Here is a 9588-nt window from a genome sequence, read left to right as displayed (position 1 = left end):
TCATATTCGTTTTTTCTTTACTTGCAGCATATCGATAGAATTCTTGCGGGTTGTCTTTAGCACGCAATTTCTTTTCACACTTATATTATGCTTTCCGTTCAACAGATGTAATTATTCTAGCCTACTGCTTATAATTTTCTTAATGCAGATCATCCTTGTGAAAACAGTATTCCTTCCACATCGTCCTTTTCTTACGAATATCTTGCTTAATAAGATTACACATTTATTTTACTCCTACCCTATTTATTCTTCGAACTCTTGGACACATCCTAATATTGTACCATTTAAGTATTGTTTAAATGCTTCCCAAGCATTCTCAATATTCTGTGCATCCAGCAACCGATCCCATTCTACTGAACTCAATTCAGAAAAGGTTACATGCTGAACTAGAATGCAAAAAAATATGACTAACTGATGAATATTCAGAAACTTAGTCACTTCCTGAGTGAGTACAGCAAGATCACTGTCGCCAACCGGAGGCAGAATAGTTACATCTTTAACTGAAATGCCCTCTGTAATCAAATCGAACACTCTTGGACTTCGACTCCCTTCTGTCACTGCTTGAGGAAGTTGTCCACCACAGCTCAATACATGCGTTTTCATTCTTCTCATGAAATTCTACTGCTACGCAATCAATATTTGAATAAGTAAAGTCTACCATTATGACTACTCTTTCGCTATAATCTTTTCTATTTGGTGATGCATTTCTTTATCATTAGCAACTGAACAACCAGGTCTGTGACAACACCTCACTATGTAATTAGTCTTGTTAGATTCTGCCTCACCAAATGACTTCAAAAGCACTGTCACATAAAATACTGTTAGTAGTAGTACTACAATTATAGATCTCAAATCTAACTGGATTCAAGTCATCGATATCATTAGTAGCACGTCCCCTCCTTTTCTATCCTCTCTAAAAAAAAAAAAAAATCAGCTAACTCCTTTTTATTCCCCGTATACGGGGAGTAGGCGAGGCCATTTAGCCCTATCTAACTTTTGGAGACTGAGTGGGCAGTTCAATCTCCACTGGTACCAATCAGAGATAGATGGCCCAAGGCTATCACTAATTAAGCGGTACTCAGTGAAAAGAGACGGCTCAAATGTGCCGCCATCTCGTGGTCCCTAACCCTAACACAATATATTTAATGTCTGAAATAATGTAGGTTCTACGGTCGATTTTCTTGAGTTTACAGGACGAAAAACCCGAGTTTCCGGGAGGAAAAACCTGCTTGCCCGTGCCAGAGATCGACTAACTCGGGAACCGGTCGAAAAAAGGCTTAGAAAAATTTCCTCTAGTCGCCGACTAGACTCGAAACGAAGTCTTCCTTCGTGCGGCCAAGCGCGGTGGTTGGCAAACGCCACATCCACTGAGCTACACTGGCTTACTCTATCCTCTCTATCCTTTCTAAAATACTGTACCCTTGATACTCGATACTAGGTAGTATGTCTGATTCTGATAGCCAGGTCTCACCTATGTCTACAATCTGAGGTCCCAACATACTGAATAAGATAACAAAAATCTATCCATTTGTTTCTGATATTCCTAGCATTCGTGTGTAGACACAATAATCTACCTTCATGTTCTTTTCTATACTTTTCTATGCAATCATGGGTCTGTGCAGGCCAATCAAGTGATGTTACGTTTATATCCAAAAACTACGCAGTTACAGCATCAGCTTTATAAAATAGACAATAATTTGCTGAAAGCGACAATGGTGATCTCCTTAGAAACTCCACAAAGTAGGAAATATTGCACTCTCCAGAATGTTGGGATACCTTTTGAAATTCAATGTTCATGGCACCACAAACAGAGGTCCCAGGATAAACATGACCATATTATCATATCTCCACTTCCAAATTTCATAGTTGGAGTTACGCACTCTTGTAAGAGACGAGTAATTCGTCAGTCCATAACAGAGCTTTTCTAAGCTTCCATGTCCCACTGTACACGCACTTTTCACTACTGGAAACGAGTTCCCTGTTGGTTCGGTTAATGTAGGACTGGCATATTGCGGTCCTAACAGAGAAACCCATGTTATGAGCTAAGGTTCTAAATTTTCTTTGTGCAGATTCATGTTCCAGTCGATGCTCTGAACTATGTATTCAACGAAACGGCCGACAAATGTCGGATTTTACATATTATCCTTCGTAGTATCCTAAATCACTGTGCGTTATCCGCTTTGAATAGCACTTGCATTTTATTCTCCGCACTTCCATCCCAGTATGGTATCAATTATTATTGACCTGAAATGGCTCAGGTTGTGAAAAATTTGTCGAATAGATAGCTCCGCAACATGGTATCCTTTCACAACGCCTCTTTCAAATCCGTCAGTTCCCTTCTGGAGTCATTTCACCCAAGCAAAATTACACTGACTTGGGAGCATCATATTCCTGGAATTTATACCCGCTATAAACACTTCACTCCTTACCTGCAAAGATGCACTTTTCTCATGGAAATGGCCGTTGACTTCTTTCCTTTTGCTAGCTCATCAACGGAGCTAACTAGAAATGGAAAACCAAACAACAGATAGTATTTGGTGCCAATAGTGGATGCAATAATAATACTAAAGCTTTCCCTGAAAGTGAGTCTGTTTACAGTGGCCAAATGGTGGAATTGTAGCATTTTGCAGCAGCTTGATGTTGAAACGTCTCGGTTTCGAAAACAGCAGCCGCGCTTTAAAACTTTACGTTTCTCATCTTCTGAACGCTATGCGTAAGCTTTGATGAACCGTTTGCCAAACTGATATGATTATCCCTTTGTACAGAGCGCATTTCTTTCTTTTTTCAATGTAATCTGTTTAAATAAGCGTAGAATTGTCCTAATGCTCTGTTATTTTCAGTGCAGATGAATTCAGCATGGTCTGTGAATCGGCTGCCTTTCCTGTGGTATTTCAATTTCGTGGTTCTCCATAAAACTGGTGAATCAAATGGGACGACTTCGACCTCTGGAAATTCTGGTCTTCTAGTAACGCTAACCTCGCACAACTCTCTATGCAGATATCGACCTATCAGTTTGTAAAATAGAGTTCTTATTCCAAAATTGCGAGCTGGAGTTTTGAAGCTACTAAACTTGGTTAAAGAGACAGGAGTATTATTGCTGTTTAACTTGCTTTAGATAGAAGAGTAAGAAGCCACTGCGATTGCATCTTGTCGGCTATATAAATAGAAAAAGCTCCCAACCAGCATATCAGATCCATGGAAAGAAAACTTTGATTCCCTAATCCCGTTAATTGGTTTTTTGGTCTGAGTGTCAGATAATTGCAGTGGAGTCAAATAATTTTGATTAGGCCTAAAGGTTTAATCAAAAGTACTGCATCACTTTAAAGAGAAACCTATCTGCACATGTGCGGTTGGGAATGTTTACAAATTGTCAGCAAACCCTTCTGCTTTATTTTCCCCGTGGTATACCGGTTCTGTTCGTCATGAATTAGTAGAAAAGATCGCTGGTTAAAGGAAAAAAATCTCTTTACCGATTATGCCTTGTTACTAACCTGAGGAGTTTTATGTTCAATACTTGGAAATTGCAATTTTGTCTCTTATTCCTCGTTGCAGAGAATGATCAGTGCATTATTGAATTGTTGGTCTTCCTTTTCTAGTCAATGACTTCAATTCAGCAATGGACTGAACTAACTGGTGGGTTGCTTTGCCCATTTGATAATAAGTAAACAGTCTGGCATGTTTGTGCTCTGAACCTACATGTATCAGTAAGTGTGAATCACGCTAAGGTTGACCTTCACATTGAGTCGACACCGTTTTACACTACACTAAAGTATGACAATCTCCAAAACGACCAGGAGCTCTAATTCTGCATTGTGGTATCCTAAATGCTCAAGGTTCCTGGCTAACAAAACTAGCTGATTAGTTTGCTATTTTGGTCTGTAGTTCCAAGTATATTTGGCAATGGTGGTCCCCTTCTACGTGGTTAGTATATTTCAGTTTCAAATACTTTAGATGTCCATTTCCATAATTGTTTATTTCCTGATAGGCAGAATAAATTTTCCGTCCACACTCTGTTCATCGATATCTGATCAAGGATATTAATTCATGAGGGGGGAAGGGGAGATTTCTAATTTCTCTGTGTCATTACTGAATTTCAAAAAAGATGGCAAATTGCTGGGTGGGTGTGCATTTCAATGATTTTGGCTCTGCTGGCTGCAGAAAGACTTGCGGGAAATTAAATATTTCTTCGACGTTTTTTATGAGTTTTAACACATTGCGAGTTTCACTCGCAACTTCCTGCATGTGACATCTAGTGAATCTTGACTCACATAAAGAAACGCAATTCGGTTTTGTAGCAGTGATGAGAGTGAGAGAATTTTTGCCAATGCTGGAATTTTCCAGAGATTGCTGTGAGTTGCAGTGAATGAAGTTTTATAACCAGGTATCAAGTTTTTTTATATATAAGGACATCATTCTCTTCAAATAATTTAATGAGTGTATGGTAGTCGGAGGATGAGGTACTCTGAGCCCATGTTTATCACAGGATTGTGTTTGGGGTTAATGGTGGATATTTACGACTTTGTATTTATTTATGGACCAGTCAAAGATAATTTTGACTTTTTTAGGAGGTGTTGTTGTTAGCTATACGTTTGTCAGCAAAATAATAATCAAGATTTATTTGAGATTGAGGGCCTGTGTAGCTCAGTAGAAGTGGCGTTTGTACTCTACAGCGCTTGACCGCACGACGAAAGGCGTTCGAATCTTGTTACCGACTAGAGGAACTCTTTCTAAGCCTTTTCTCGACCGGTTCCAGAGTTAATCGATTTCTGGCGCGAGTTTTTACTCCTGGAAACTCGGGTTTTTCGTCCCGTAAACTCAAGAAAATCGGCCGTCGAACCCAAACTATTTTCAGACATTAAAAATATTGTGTTAGGGTTAGGGACCACCAGATGGCGGCACTTATTAATCGGCACTCACTGCGTGCCGATTAATTAGTGATAGCCTTGGGCCAGCTATTTCTGATTGGCTACTAGTGGAGATTGAACTGCCCACTCAGTCTCAAAAAGATAGATAGGGCTAAAAAAACGGCCTTGCTACTCCCTATATGGGAACAAAAAGGCGTTAGCTGATTTTTTTTATATTTTTTTATTTGAGATTGTTTTAGGATGCTGAACTCATTTCAGGATGCTGAACTCATTAACATCATTAGATGCTTTATGATTCCAAGGAAGTTGAGGTGTCACTGATGCCTGTTACATCATTTTCTGCCGACCTCCTGTAACACATCATATTTCAAGGCTATTTCTCAGATCATTTCAGTTGAGGTTTGAGGAACAACCTGTAGCTGGCTAACTTGATCTTCCCTATATCTGATGTCAGTATCTAGAGTGAGTACGCTCCAATCTTGATCTGACTGGATCCAGTCAGACCGTTTAGTTTCAGTAATTCCTGCTACCTTTTCGAAGAGTTTGCATTCCATATTTCTTTACTCAGTGTCTTTCATTTCATATATATACTTTTATTTAAAATTTTTAATTTCTGTCAATACAATTGAAGAAAATGAGAGATCAGCATAATTAAATAACCATCTAAGTTAGGAAACTCTGCCATAGGGGGAGTTTATGCTCGTCCCTATGCCGGTCCTAAGCCTTGTAAAAAGAGAAAGGTTGAACGACGGGATAATCACTCATCCTCGTAAAAGAACCATGATTACAGAAACCATTAGTGAAGCAAGAAATCCCTTTGGGCAGAGTGCAACGACCTGTGGTCTAACAATAGACGAATACTTACAGGACTTTATGGAGGAGCCAACATCTATGAGGCAGGTGGGGCAAAGTCTTATGAAACTTCACCTTCAGATGAAGTCAATTACTCACCCTAAAATTAAATTTAAAATCGGAACATGGAACGTTCACACAATGTAACAAATTGGAAAAACTAGGCAGATAGTCAACGAGATGAGTACATACAGTATTGAAATCTTAGGTATTGCTGAAACAAGATGGTGAGATGAGAACAACTGACAAATATTGCATATTTTATTCGGGAGATGATGAACACATAAGAAAGTATTTGTAGTGATTGTAAGTGAGAGAGCAAAGAAAAGTCTGATAATAAATAACCAAATAATTAAAGTTATATTTTTTCTCCAGGTTCATGAAATTGACCATCATAAAAGTATTTGTACCCACAAATGTTACCGAAGAAATGGAGAAAGCACAATTTTATGATCAACTCCAAAACGTGATTGATGAAGTCCATAAATACGAGTTATCAATTTTGATGTGAGACATGAATGTTAAAGTAGGGAAAAGAACGATGGGAAAAGAACGTGCTATAGGAAACGAAGCGAGTTGTGAACAAAATGAAAATGCAGAAGTTTTAACATCCTTCTGTGAATTGAATAACCTCATCATAGCAGGCAGTATCTTCAAACATAACGAAATTCACAAAATAACATGGATCTACCCAGATGGAAAAACAAAATATCAGTTCTATCACATTGCTATACGTAATACTTTCAAGAGGACATTACAAGATGTAAGGATTAAAAGAGGAGCTGATGCAGCTTCAGACCATTTGCTGCTAACGGCAATAGTTAAATTAAAGCTAGCAAGAAATTCAAAACTAAGAAAGAATAAGAAAATTAAATATAACAGTGATAAATTGAAGAAAAATAAAATAAAAGAGAAACTTACCAATGAACTAAAGAATAGATTCTTAGTTTTGGAGGAATCAAATGAAAATGCTGAGGAAAATAAGATTGAAGTCAACTGGGAAAAGTATAAAGATGCCTTCAATAAAACTGCAGAAGATCGTTTAGGAGTTACAAGTGGGAAGTCACACAAAGAATGGATTACAGCAAATACATTAAAACTAATTGAAGAAAGGAATAAGATAAAAGAGAAAATAAACAGCTGCAAATCAGAAAGATTACATGGAGAATATCAGAAGCAATACCAAGAAGTACATAAGATGGAAAACCACTCCGCCAGAAATGACAAGAGAAACTACTATTAGCTGTTAACTGAGGATGCTCAGAGAGTGAATGATACCTGAAATTGTGGAGAATTTTATAAAAGTATAAGACAACATGGAGGAACCTATCAGATGAATGAATGCGGGAATAAAGAAAAAAATGGTCAACTACTATTTCAAGAGCAAAGATCAACAGAGATGGAAACAGTACTTTAAAGAATTATTAAATGCCTAACACGACTCTATAAATCCAAATATCGAATCCCCTTTCGAAGAGATGCCAAATCAAATCGAATTTCGTGTAAACATGAGAGAGATCACAGTGAAAGAATCATGGAAGCAATCAAGATCGAAAAGAATAGAAAAGCAAGTGGAAATGATAATATTAGTGTTGAACTGCTCAATGCTGACCTAAAAACACCAGCAACTCTACTTTATAAACTGTTTAATATCATATGGGCATCTGAGAAGGTTCTGAGTACATGGAAAGGATCACAAATAGTCAACATTTCAAAAAACGTTCATCATATTGAATGCACCAATTGGAGAGGAATCAGCCTATTTTTAGTACTATCAAAGATCTTCACTAGAATCATAATAAATAGAAAGAAAATAGCGTTGAGAAAATTCTGAAAATAGAACAAGCATGCTTTAGAAATGGAAGAAGCAAAATGAATCAATTTTTTATTCTTAGAAACATAATTGAACAGAGTGTTGAACTAAATTCAACTATGTATCTCAATTTTATTGATTTTCTCAAAGCTTTCCACAGCATAGACAGAGAATGTCTATGGAAAATCCTGAAAATTTATGGATTTCCTGACAAAATAATAAATATTATAAAAGATATGTATGATTGAAGTAAAGGACAAATTCTATTAAATGGAACAGCTTCCGAATGTTTTTACATCAAAGCTGGTGTTAAGCAAGGTTGTGTCATGCCTAGAACACTTTTCATCATTGTCATAGATTGGATAATCTATGAAAACTGGAATAAGATGGAACATTGACACCACATTAGAAGCTTTGGGCTATGCTGACGACATTGTACTACTATTATCCAGATTTGAAGACATGAAAATTAAGACTGCAAAGTTAGAGGAAACTGCTAAACAAATAGGTTTACACATTAATGAGAAGAAAACCAAAATATTAAAAACCAACTAAGGTTGGTTAAAATATATAGTTAATTACCCCTATTATTTTTAAATATTTTGCAATATTTACGATTATATCTTTTTCAGTTTCATATGATCACATACTACCTAGGATGTATGCATCCTAGATAGTTAAATGAATTCACCTGTTCTAAGATCTTGTTATTTATCTATTACTACTTTAGTTCTTGCTGGATCTTGTCCTTTAAAGACCATCGCCTGTTGATATTATCATACCATAATCTTTGGATATATCATTTAGATCTAAAATAGCTTTCTGTAGGTTATCTTCAGAATTTGTAATTATTATTTGGTCGTCGGCAAAAAGGAGAGTGTTTAAGCTCACTGTAGAAGAAAGTTTAATTCCTTGATGTAAATTTTATTCCAAATTATTTTCATTAAAGTAAATATTAAAAAGAGTTGCTCAGAGGGGACATCCCTGTCGGACCCCTTGGTTTATCTCTCTCGTATATGATAACTCGTGATTTAATCTTATTTGTATTTGATTATTTTCATATATACTTGTGATAGCTTTTAGGATATTATTTGGTATTTGTCTATCTTTTAATATGTTAAATATATGTTTCTTTTCTTTGTCAAATGCTTTTTCAATAAATGCAATATGTGTTTCTAAATTGTATTCTCTTCTTTTCTCTATTATTAATTTTAGGAAAAAGGCCAGGTACATGATCGTCCTTTTCTAAATCCATTCTGTACTTCTAAAATAAAGTTTTCGGAATATTTCATTAGTTTGCTATTTAAGATTATGCTATATATTTTGTTACTTTTGGAATTTAGTATACTGATACCTCTATAGTTTTTAGGGTCATCTCTATTAACATTTTTAAAGATAGGAATCACAATTGATTTTTTCCATTCTATTGGGGGGATATCAGTTGAATAAATTTTATTTAAAAATAATAAGAGTCTTTCTTTGAGTCTTGTTCCTGTTTATATAATTCTGAACCTACCTTATCTTTTTTAAAATATATGTGTGTCTACATTTCTGTGTACTAATTTAGAAATTCTTCTAATTTCAATTCGGTGTTTAATAAATCATATTCTATATATTTATATATATAAATCATATATATATATATATAAATCATATATATATATATATAAATCATATATATATATAAATAAATCATGTTCTAAATTAGAAACAAATTTGTTCCATGATTCTCTATGTCTTTTTCTGACTTCTCTTTTAGGTATGGCTCTTATTCTTTTATATTCTATTTCATCTTCTAATCTTTTACTGCTTAACCATTTGTGATGGACTTCTTTTTCCTTTTTGATTATTTCTTTGATTGTATCATCCCAGATCTTCCGTTTTTTCCTTTTATTGAATTTTTTGGTCTTTCCTAAGCTTTCATTTGCTGCTGCATTTAGTATCGTTTTTATATTAAGCCATTCTATTTCTATTTCTTCATTTTGTTTTATTTTATCTAGATATTGGTTAATTCTTTGTTCATTTGTGTCATTCAATATAGCCATTGTACATTTGTGT

This window comes from Typopeltis vanoorti, chromosome 4 (assembly GCF_054136105.1).
Source record: "Typopeltis vanoorti isolate ZY-2024b chromosome 4, IOZ_Tvanoo_1.0, whole genome shotgun sequence".
Classification (NCBI taxonomy): domain Eukaryota; kingdom Metazoa; phylum Arthropoda; class Arachnida; order Uropygi; family Thelyphonidae; genus Typopeltis; species Typopeltis vanoorti.
This window is presented reverse-complemented; position numbering follows the sequence as displayed.